The sequence below is a fragment of the Ochotona princeps genome, chromosome 3 (genome assembly GCF_030435755.1).
Source record: "Ochotona princeps isolate mOchPri1 chromosome 3, mOchPri1.hap1, whole genome shotgun sequence".
In the NCBI taxonomy this organism is placed as follows: Eukaryota; Metazoa; Chordata; class Mammalia; order Lagomorpha; family Ochotonidae; genus Ochotona; species Ochotona princeps.
Window position 1 is genome coordinate 39,813,456 of NC_080834.1, and position 12,537 is coordinate 39,825,992.

At 43.2% G+C, this 12,537-nt stretch overlaps 1 protein-coding gene across 1 annotated transcript in view; it reads left to right on the forward strand.

Moving 5' to 3' along the window:
* LOC131479806 (PRELI domain containing protein 3B-like) overlaps positions 1-12,111 on the forward strand; it is an 88,027-nt gene extending 75,916 nt beyond the window's left edge. Inside the window, exon 2 of the mRNA XM_058661253.1 lies at positions 12,097-12,111. The gene's annotated coding sequence lies outside the window, so the exon portion shown is untranslated. The remainder of the gene's footprint in view (positions 1-12,096) is intronic.
* The last annotated feature ends 426 nt before the right edge of the window (positions 12,112-12,537 follow it).

A 12,537-nucleotide genomic window follows, 5' to 3' on the forward strand; every position in this document is an offset into this window, starting at 1 on the left:
AGTTAATTAATTAGTTATATAGTACAGTTCCATGGACCCTGGTATTTCCCTCCCCCCTCAATCTCTATTCCCGCTGAATTCTGCTATGTTATTACAACAGTATAGTCCTTCCAAACAGTCATACTTCCACTATTTTGCTCTTTAATTATATCCTGACATTGTAGGTATGGACAATGACAGAGTCCAGCATTTTATTTTCAAGATATAGTTGACAGTTTCATTGGCAATCTAGCTTTAATCTGAAGTGGAGATCCATACTCTATTCTTTCTTCACATCTGATTCGATGATTTCTTTTATAGAGCTTCTCTAGATGAGTATATGTACATGCATTTTTACCTATAGAGCTATTGATCGCATATTTTGCTTGAGTGTTGCCTTATGTCAGAGAGAGAATATCATATTTGTCCTTTTGAGATTGGCTTATTTCCCTGATCTTAATGGTCTCCAGCAGGAAGCATTTTGTTGCAGATGGCAGAATTTCATTTTTGTAATGGCTGAATAGTATTCCATAGAGTAGATGTACTGTGGTTTCTTTTTCCAGTACTCTTGCAGTGGACAGCTGGGTTGTTTCAATGTGCTATTGTGGATTCTGATTATGTAAATGTAGGAGTACAAATCACTTTGTCTTGCTTCCAGTTCATGATACCACATCTGACAAAGATGGATGGAGGAAAGGAGATCAGGATAGAAAGATAAAGAGAAAGAATGGTTTTCAGACATTAAATGAGTGATGATTACCTGGCTATCCAGAGAAGCTCAACTACATGCTCGTATTCAAAGAAGAGACCATTTTCTGGATGGGATCAGAGATGAGTAAAGCTGAAAGCAGAAAAAAAAGGCAAATTCATGGTTTCAACATGTCCTTGTTGATGTTCAAGTATATGTAACCACCAGTAAAAACCTGCACCAAGACTCCGAGACATGTCAAGGAGTTAAATCACAGAACAAGGATATGAAAACCTGAGAATTATAGTCACCAGGAACTAAATCTAACCAACCGACCAATTCTTTCCAGCTTCTTTGGATAAGGAACTCACTATACTGACACCTGGTTTTACTTAGATCTTGTAGTAGTTAGGCCAATAATGTAGCATCAGTGAGTGACAAGGGGCAGAAGGATATGGAAGAAAAGACAGTTGAATACACACAACACTCCTTCCTGAGGATATCAAGCCAATAAACGGGGGGAAGTAGATTTGTATCAGATCCTGATCCTTGAGTTTTGACAGAAGATCAATTAGGCATATTTAAATTCCAAACCTAAATATTCAAATGAACAGATTTTTTTAAAAACATTACCTGGTGCCAGCACAGTGGTACAGTACTGCCAGGACCCACATGGGTGCTGAGTGTCCCAGTTGCTCTACTCTCAATCCAGTTCTCTAATTTTGGCATTCAGAAAACAATGGAAGATGGCCCAAGTCCTTGGGTCTCTACACCCACGAAAGAAGCTCCTGACTTTGGATCAGCTCAGCTCTGGACACTATGGCCAACTGGTGAGTGAACCAGCAGATGGAAGACCTTTTTTCTCTGTCTCCTCTCACTGTAAATTCTTCTTTTCAAATAAAAAATAAATAAACTTTTACAGACCTAGTGAGGTTGCCTACTGGCTAACGTCCTCACCTTGTACACTCTGGGATCCCATGTGGGTAGCAGTTCTAATCCCAGCAGCCCTGCTTCCCATCCAGCTCCCTGCTTGTGGCCTGGGGAAGCAGTTGAGGATGACCCAAAGCTTTAGCATCCTTGCTTCGAATCGACTCAGCTCCGGCCACTGTGGTCACTTGGGGAGTGAATCATCTTCCTCTTTGTCTCTCCTTTTTCTGTATATGTGACTTTTTAATAAAAATAAATAAATCCTGAAGATAAATAAATAAATAAATGTTTCAAAAAGAATGGAAAAACAACACACACAAAAAACGTTTGTTTAAAATTGTGTGTACTCCCCATCTCCCATTACTCACGATGGTAAATGGTAGGAGTAGGTATTCAATAAAGAAGAAATTTCTTCTTACTTTTAAAAGACTTTTAAAATGATGTAAAATGGTATCAAATAAGTGATATGATAGTGAATGTGAAGACTGTTGACACAAGGCACTGTTTCCCTTTGAAAGCATCAGGCACATGACTACCTATGTACTTTCTGGTACTTTCTCTGAGTAATCAGCTTGCATTCACCTAGGGAAATCTGGAAATACAGCGCAGGCAAGGAGCACTTCATCCTGGAAATCAAAGTTCTGGAAATGCACAATGGAAAAGGAGTCTTCTTGGAACTGCTTTTATTGTAAAGCCCTGATAAAGAAGTTTCCCAGCCACCCAACTGATCTTAGCGTGATTGGTTGAATTTAAGACAATCTGGCCTGGAACTGAACACAAGCAGAGATATGGTTTGGTCCCAGTGGAAATTTATTCTCAACATATTGTGAGTCCCGAATCAAACCCAAGCATGTGCCACGTTGTCCCCACAGCTCTGAGCTCACTGCTCAACACAGCTGGAATTTGTAGACTGGCAGAAAGTAGGGAAAAGGCAGCACACATGGGGCTATTTTCTAGTCTGGAGGAGGCCTGCGATTGCCAAGGGGAATGGCATGGCAAAGAGTTTGCTACTGACAGTCTCTGGATCCAGCTTTCACACCAGGCTCTGCCAAATGAAACTGGTTAAACTCAGAGAAATTACGGTTAAGATTGATTAAAGCAAATCAGGGCTGACTTTATAAGCAGATATTAAAAGGATTTTATGTGTGCTTCTTGGCTAGGAAAACATGAATCACAATAGCAAAAAAATCAAGTAAGAGTTTGACGAAATGAATTATTGGGAGGTGGACATGGCATCATGCACTCAACCTATTTAAGCAAAATAACCATAAAAAATTTCATCTCCTAATCACTTTTCCAAAGATGTGATTAAAAGTTATAACAAATGAGCACTACATTCCCACATTAAGGGACTAGAGGATATAATCTGATTGTGTCCCTGTTGGTGCCTCTGAATGGCTGAAGTATGTAAATGTCACACTGTCTCTGAAATGTATTGACTCTGTGGGATGTTAAATGTGAACATTCAGTTCTATTGCATTGGGTAACCAGAAAACATTTTGAGGCAAAGCTGATTCATTGTGCCCATTAGGTACTCAGACAACACTCTAGCCATTTCCAGTCTAGCTGAAAGTTGACCCTGAGAATTGGCATCAACACTGTTAGCAAGTCACAGCAGAGAAAGTGATCCAATCCCTCAGAAGTGTGTGCCCCACCAATTCCCTTAGGCTGAATGGCAAAGACAATTCATTCCTCTCCTCTCATCCCTCTCCAAGACAAAGGTCCTCCTCCTTATGAGAGACAGAAGATCTTCAGATGTGAAGAAATAAAACCTCCCTTACTTACCAACACTATTTCCAGCTTGTAAAACAATACACACAATGACGGGTGAACAACCAAGGGCACTAGGATCCCTATCGCAAAGCAAAATCACATGATCAGGAGGCCAACAGCAAGGTCCTGGCTCTTGGTCAGTTTCCAGAGAATATAATTCCATCAGTTACATCATAAAATGCTTGGGGAATTGTTTTTTCTTTTTTGAATAACCTGTTTTCAAGAATGTGCAGAATGCGCAAAATGTGCCTTTCACGAACATGCCACACATTACTTAAAATCAGAATAAAATGCTTTGGCTTCCAAGCAAAGATAAGGAGCTAGAATATAAAATATTTTAAAATTTCATTTGGAAGAGAGGAGTGAGTTCAGGTCCTCTGCTGTATACATGGTCACAATAATTATGAACACTATGTGATGTACTTGAAAAGAGATAGTTTGTATCCTACACCATAAAGAAAAGAAGTTTGTGAGGCAATCTACCGTGTCACTGAGCTTGACTAAACACTTATACAATATATACACACAGGAAAATATCATCTTGAACATCACAAATGAATATAAAAACAGTTTGTTTTTATTAAAACACATGAAGACTAATTGATTTAAAGTATAAAAAGGTTTATGTAGAAATCTACAAAAATGTTTGACGTGGACCTGGTGCAGTAGCCTAGTGGTTAAAGTCCTCCCCTTGCATGTTCCAGGATCCCATATGGGCACCGGTTCTAATCCCAGCAGCCCTGCTTCCTATCCAGCTCCCTGCTTGTGGCCTGGGAAAGCAGTCAAGGACTGCCCAAAGCCTTTGGACCCTGCACCCACATGGGAGCCCCAGAACAACCTCGTAACTCCTGGTTTTGTATTGGCCCAGCTCCAGCCGTTGAAGCCACTTGGGGAATGAATGACAGGACAGATCTTCCTCTCTGTCTCTCCTCTCTGGATATCTGACTTTGCAATAAAAATAAGTAAATCTTAAAAAAAAAAACTGTTTGGGGCTCGGCGGCGTGGCCTAGCGGCTAAAGTCCTCGCCTTGAACACCCCGGGATCCCATATGGGCACCAGTTCTAATCCCAGCAGCTCTACTTCCCATCCAGCTCCCTGCTTGTGGCCTGGGAAAGCAGTTGAGAACGGCCCAAAGCTTTCGGACCCTGCACCCATGTGGGAGACCAGGAAGAGGTTCCTGGCTCCTGGCTTCAGTTCGACGCAGCACCAGCCATTGTGCTCACTTGGGGAGTGAAACGTTGGATGGAAGATCTTTCTCTCTGTCTCTCCTCCTCTCTGTATATCTGAGTTTGTAATAAAAATGAATAAATATTCAAAAAATCTGTTTGACTCAATGCTTTTGCTTGGTTTGAGATTCCGTACCTGAACACTGAAGTCTTCAGCCTATCCCAAGCTTTATAGTGTATGTCATTTTTTCTCACATTTTTCTAAAACATATTTATTTCAAAGACACACAGACACATACACAGGGATCATCTTGAGTTGCTTTTCCCAGACCATTAGCAAGGACGGATCAGAAATGGAGCCTTTGGGATACCAACCTAGACCCACTCAGAATGCATGCATTACAGGCCATCTTTAACTGCTATTCCATAATACTGGTCCCAATTACTTTTGTTTGTAAGATCAGAAAGCTTCCATGAAAATCCTAAGTTTTACAATTTGGTGTTTGACACTCAAAATATTAAGCTTGCGAGATGTGGACAATGGCCTAGGTTGCATTGTACCTAGGGAAGTGTTACATTGTTGGAAGAAAACAGCTAATAGCTGGCTGCTATCCTGGGTCTGGTTAATGCTGAATATCTGTTAACCATACTAGTTTGCCAATATACTCATCTACTTTTCTAAAAGATATGTGGGGGCAGACACAAGTATGCCAACAGACAGGGTCTAGGGATCCACGCATGAGTGAGTGGGCACTGGATGGACAGATAGGGAACTAGGCTGGCACAGCTCAACAAATCACCAGAAGACAGGTCATGGGGGGGTGTGGATTGCTCAGGAAATTGAGTCTAGAGATGTATAGGAAAGAAGACTGATGATGGAGAACGTGGCGGTGAGGGATGACTTCTGGGGGACTTCCACTTGCAGATAAATGAAAGCTACTACACTTGTGGGTAAATGAAGGGGCTGAGACCAGGAAGTTAAGAGGAGGGAGACAACAGGACGTCTTGGGGCCAAACCAATACATGTACCCATGTGAGAAACCTGAGCTGGGATTGTTGGTGTCAACCACCACTTGTGATCAATATAACCATGCTAAATGCTGCATTTGGTGCAGAAACCACCTATTGGTGCACACAGAAACCATGGCTGGGAGGCCTATCTAGTGAGTGTTGGGCAGGGAGTAGACCATGCTAGGCTGGCATATGACACTATCCAGAACACAAAAGAACTGGGTCTGGGAACAGATTCTGTGCGGCATCATGGTCTTACCCTTGTGGGACTGCCATACCAGCTGGTTTCCTCGAGGGCTGGGCTGATGAAGGGCTGAGTAGTCATGACCATGGAACTCAACAACATTCATCGGTCCTGGGGTTGAGAACATGCCTGGCTTGTCCAGGCTGTAGTACCTACAGGCTTATCCAAAAATTTGGTGTGGGGTGGGGCAGGCCGCAAAATCCACCAGCACACACACAAAGATCGACGCTGGGTTGCTGACTGCTGGGTCAGGGCCTAGCACACACTGGCATATGTCAGATCTGTGTCTGGGATTGGGCCTCGTGAGGGAGCTTGGGGAACTCCCCTGGTGAGCCTTCATGCCCACTGTTGAGCATGTGAGTCAGGGCTGGGTGTTGGTCAGGTTGGGTAGGGCTGCTTCACATGTTGGCAGGTGAGTGGGTTGACTCTGTAGGGGCAGATTGGATAGGGTCAGGCCAATCATAGTTCACTGGCATGTGCAGGAGCCAGGTTGGGGTGAGGGCCATGCAGAACCAGGCTAGGCTGTCACACCTATTGGTTTACCTGAAAGCCAGGGATGGGGACAGGGACAGGCTGTGCAGGGCTAGGCTGTACCACCCACCAGCAAGAATTGGGACTGCGAGTGAGCCAGGCAGGCCTGGTAGCAGCATCCAACAGCAAAGGTCAAGCTGGGTGACAGTTTATGCTGGATTGGGTCAGAGCAATCAGTAGCATGCTCAAGAACTGTGGCTAGGAGCAAGCTTGGTTGGGGAGCTAACGGGATGGCCCTGCTGGACTGTGATCGCCACAACTGAGTGCAATACCTGGGATGGGGGTAAGGGAGGGAAACTAGCATGGGTGTGGACTGAATTTGGGATGCGCCAAAATGGGCTTAGCTTGAGGACCTGTTGGTACTGACAATAGCCAAGTGTAGGACAGGCTGGGCTAGGTCTCCACACCTGGTAAATCACATGAAAGCTGGGTAGGGGCTGGATCAGGTGTGGCTGGGTTGCACCCAATGGTAAGAGTCAGAATGGGCATGATTCAGTTGGACAACACTGCTGTTTCTGCCAAGACAAGATGTGGACCAAATTAGGTTGGGTGTGCCGAAGATCTACCACTGAGAGCTGACCTGATAGAGGATCTTGGGGACCCCCTCTGTCAAGATGCAGTCCCTGCAAATGAGTGCAAGAATCCAGGCTGGGAGCAGCCCAGACCAAGCCAGGTTACAGTGCCAGCCAGCACACACGTAGCCCAGGTCTGAGGGTAGACCAGCCAGAGGGCAGGCCAGGCTGGGCCAGTGTATGACACCCACTGGCAGATGTGTGGACTAAGACAAGGTGAAGGATGGGCTGGGTTGAGCCACATGTCAGCTGGTTTAAAATAGGGCTGGGACTTGGGGTTGGCTGGGATGGCCTATGCTGTCGCACCTGCTGATGAATACCAAGCTGAAGCAAGCCATGCCAGTTAGCACTGCAACTCCCATTAATATATGTAAGACCCAGGCTGGAGGGTGAGCCCAGAAGAGGAGCTGTTACAGGTTACAGTGCCAGCCAGCATACATGTAGCTCAGGTCTGGGGGCAGTTCAGTCTGGGGGCAGACCAGGCTGAGGAGGGTTACAGCACCCTTTGTCCTGTATGTGATCTGGGTTGGGGGAGAGCCAGGGTGGGCTAATTGACCATATCCACTGGTTCCTGCATGAGCAAGAGTTGAGCGCTGACTGGTTGGACTTCACCACAGTATAACCTGGCAAGTACTGGGACTGGGGCAAATCCTGTCAAGCTGGACTGAAGAACCACCTGACAAGTACAGGATCAGGTTCCTAGTGGGGAAATTATGGGCACCTCTCTGATGGGCTACAAATCCCACCGGTGAGTATGAGAACCAGGGCTGGGAACAAATCTGACTGGATAAAGGATGGCACCTACTGACATGCGTGTGAGATAGATAATGGGGCCAGTTGGATTGTGGTAGGTTTCATCACCCATTGATTTATACAAGAGCCCTATAGGATGTGGACAGACTAGACCAGTCTGCTGCACATACTGGCATTCACAGGTACCAGGGCTGGGGTTGGGCCTAGTGAGGGTTATTGGAGGCTATTTCGTCTAGGTTGAAGTTCCCATTGGTGTATATGAGGAATGAGTGTGTGGTGGTAGGGTTAGGCTGGGCCACAGCATCCATTGGTTTACATACAAGATGGGGCTGGGGACCAAACTGACCAGATGACTGCAACCACCATTGTGTGTGTAGGCTGATGTGGGTCATGGACTGAGCCAGACCCCACACTAGCGTGCACACAGAGGAGTCAAGCAAGGTTTCTTTGGGAAACTCGCCCAACTGGATCACTGGAATCAGAACTTTAACTACAATAAAATCCACAGGATTTATGATTGGACCATGGAGTGCATGTATCAGAATTGGGTCTCCTGAGTTGCTGAGGCTTGTGTGTGGACAGCATGCCCAGATGCTCATGGGGGATATTACAACCAGTTCATTGAGGCCTGCAGAGGATATTTACCACAATGGAGGGCCGAACAAATTAGACAGCTCTCCTGAACAAATATTGGAGATAATTGAGACTCTAAGGTGTACTAGGTCAGCCAATAGACCCTTGAAGGTTTCCTTGGTCTTGAGTAACAAAATCAACAGCATCTCAGTGCCATCAAAACCACCGAAGCCGTATACTCGGAACATGCTCCACATTGGGGACTCTGGGATAACGTCAGGTGGCTTTTCCCCATTTCTGGCTTCTGATGCAGTTGGGTTTTCGGAAGCAGCCTTCTCCCCTTCTCTCCCTGCTTTTCCCAGATACCAGAAGAGATACGGAGATTGGAGGCAGTTGTCTCATCCACTCCGCCCCATTTCTCAACCCTCCACACCCGAATCAGTGGTCACATTGACATGCATCCCTCTCAACTGTGCAAACAACATCAAAAAATAAATTGAATTTATTACTAAAAATATTTGCCTGAAAGCATACTCTCACTAAAATATTATTCAAAGTCTTCTGCAACATTTTCTGCTTTGTTTCTAGCTCGATTTTGTTGATGTTAAAGTTGTACTTCTGCATATGCACTTCCCTTTAACAGCATAAATATGACTGGATTTCTTTTAGAAAAAGCAAATTAACTTAAATATTTCACATTTGGGCATGTGACATCACACTTAGTATTGTCTACATGACATATTTCGATATGACCAACTTTAAATTTATCAAACACTAAGCGCCATTTTTTTCCTTAATTTATTCAGCAGCTAGGCTTGAGCCAGGCTGAAGCCTAGATCCAGCAACGTCATCCTGCTGTCCCTCATGGATAGCATTGTCCCAAAAGCTAAAACTATCTTCCTTTGCTTTCCTAGTCATGTTAACAAGGAGCAGGATTACAAGTGGAGTAGAGAAATTTTGAACCATTGGCCTCAGGTGGGAAGCCAGTTTCACATGTAATAGTTTATGCTTTTAGTATAAAGCCAATTCAGGGCTTATTATCGTGGTATAATAGATTAAGCCTCTGCCTGTGGTGCCAGCATCCCATATGAAAACTGGTTGGAGATATGGTTGCTCCATTTTGAGTTACCTCCCTGATTATGGCCTAGGAAAGCAATAGAAGAAGGCCTTATTCCTTGGGCCACTGCCAGGCCACTGCACCATATAGAAGACCCAGAAGAAAATCCAGCTCCCTGAATTCAGACTGTCCCTTCTTCAGGCGCTGTGGCCATCTGGGGAGTGAACCAGTGGATGAAAGATCTCTTTCTTCTTTCTGCATTAATCCGCCTTTCAAATAAAAATAAATAAATCTTAAAAACAAAAGTCAACTCATCCTGACATCATACAGGGCAAGAGTTTTAGCCTCATATGAAAGGATTTTTTTTCACCTCGTATGAAATTTAAAAAAAAAAAAAAGAAAATGGATAGGCTATCCTTGTTTGGAAATGAAAAGACAGCACAATATGCCCTAAGTAATGAGACATGCAAAAATCAATTTTCTGCGTTCTTCGTTCTCCCCGTCCCCTTTTTTTCTCTTGAAAGGCTGAGTTACAAAACAGTAAAGACAGGGAGACGGAGGGAGAGAGAGAGAGGCAGAGGGAGAGAGAGATAGGTTTTCTATTGCTGGTTCACTTGCCAAATGGCTGCAATGACTTGCTCAGAAGGGCAGGAGTTAGTAGCCAGAAGCCTCATCTCGGTCTTCCCTGTGGGTGAGGAGCCCAAGCACTTGGTAAATCCTTCAGGAGCTTTAACAGGGAGATGAACTGGAAGTCAAACAGCCAGTACTCGAATTGCCACCCGTAGGAGATGGCCAAACTGCAGACTGTAGTTTTACTGGCTATGCCAATAGCACTGGCCCCTAAAACTGAGCAGTCTAACAGTACTTGGCAAATCTCCAAGTACAATGAGACTACAAAAAGATAATTTGCTTATTTGCCCCTGTTTTCATTCTCATTTAAAGATAGAAATGTCTTTTATTTAAAGTTACATCATGGTGTTCAAAATGATGGACTTTTAAAAGACATGTATTAAATTGTTTTTCTCACAAGCCATTGAAATCACACAATTTTCAGGTCAGATTTTGAAGTTTTTATGAAGCAGGTATTTCCTAAACAATTTGCCTGAAATGAAGTCAAGCTTCAGATGATATCTTCCTAGGGATCCGTTTATTCTCTGATGAGACATCACACCTTAGTGATTTAGAGAGCTGAGTACAAGGGACTGCAAAGTGGAGAACTTTGGGCAGCAAACTAGAAATTACAGGCAACGTTTGGCAAATTTCTTGATGTAATGTTACAAATTTTAAGACATAAACTGATGATTCTTTTTCCTGGAATATTTTCACAGTTTATGCACATGTCAAGGAAAGTGTGGAGAAACAAAGAACAGAAGTTAAAAAATGGATGAAACCGGACTGGTTTCAAATAATATTTCATTTGTGTGAAAAGAAAAGAAATTCACAGAAACAGGAAGAGGGAGCCTTAGGAACATGAAAATGAAGCAAGAAGGGAGGCCAAGGATGACTCACAGAAAATAGAATGACGCTTCCAAAGTTCTTCCCAGCTACTATTCTGCTCTGACCTTCTCAAATGCATGCAGCAAAGCAACCTGTTTTCTCATTGCTTATCTCAGGGTATGATCCTTGTTTTCCAACTGCATGTAGCTGAATTCAAAGGACACCTCAGTCTTTTGACTTCGTTTCATGTTCTCTGTCCCAGCAAGCACACTGGGATGGTGGTGCTGCTGTTCCTGTCTCAGATGCGTGCTTCTCCAGCCCTCTACGTGTCCTACAGGCAGAATCTCTATGTTGCTTTGCCAGAGAACAATCCAGTCTTTGGCCAAGTTACAACATCTGGATACTGATCTCATGGCCCTTGGAAGATAAGCACAACATTAAAACTGTTCTGAATTCCCAACGTCTTCCCTAATAAGCATTTTGTAAAAGCATAATAGTCTCTTTGGGGACTGGAAAAATTATAGAAATGAGCACATTCAACCTGACTAAGGGTATAATTCTGGACTGAGAAAGAGAGGCAGGATTGCAAACATCATGGGGCTCTGATATCCCCGCTGAAAGTAAAGGAGTGACAGCAAGAATCAGCCATCGAAAGATGGAAACTTTTGGCACTCTGAACAATATTTATCTTGGCAAATTAGCAAATTTTAGTCAAATCACTGAAACAAGTCTATTTGGAAAACATGAAATGCTGGATTACAAAATTGTAACAGACCTAATTTACATGCAAACAAGAAAACATCTGCTTAGCAGAAATTCCTGCAATGTATCCTCAAGTTTAGAAAATGTGGCTATATGCAGTTGTAAGTTTTCCATTTAGAAGACAAATAACACACTGTTGTAGTCACTAGATGATTTAAATATCTAAGCTAATTTACTGGCTCAAACCAAATACACATCAGCAGAGTTTCTTTGCAAGGTCAGGTTAGCTATGAGAAAAGCGATCTGACACAAGTAGAAACATGTGCTTAATGCTTGAGTTTTCCCTAATTAAAATTTCAACCATTCAAATAACCTATTCAGGCCATATTTTAATGAAAACAGGTTGATTTGATACACATGGGTAGATAGCAACTTCTTCTTAACAACTATACTCTTTCTCATGTTGCTTTCAAATATTTTTAAAAATGATAGAAAATATGCAAAAAAATGTAGAAAATGCCACTACTCCTCAATATAGTTTCTCCAGTTTTCAACATTTTATGATTTTCCTGTTAACTCAAGCTATTTCTCTTGTTTCTCTTTGTCTCCTCTTTCTTCCTTTGTACTATACACACAGAGATAAACAGCCACCCACTGTAGGTATTTTAAAATGTAGTCTTAAGTTACTTGGTGGTTCTCATGATAAGTGAGCTTATTTATTTATTTATTTATTTTGAAGAGGATTGTAGAGAGCCTGAGAACTGGAACACGGTGGAAATGGCCATGGGCTTGGTTAGTAAGCCAGTTTCCCTTCATCTATGAGAAACCTACCAGTACTATGGAAAGCAATGATGGTCGCAATGACTTCACAACGCGAACCTTGGGATGCTGAACACATTGAGTTACATATCTCACATTCCCTTTCCTATATATTTCCACCTCACCTGGACCACAAAGGAGACAGCAGGGAAGGGAAACATGAATTCTGCTGTCACCCACAGAGGTTGTGTTTGATCTGTAGACTTACCTAGTTTGCATAAGGCCTCAAAGTCTAGGTTCTTTACGGATCTTTGTAACCAAGATCGCAGACAAGGCCTTACCTGATTCTCAGCTTTCACAAACTT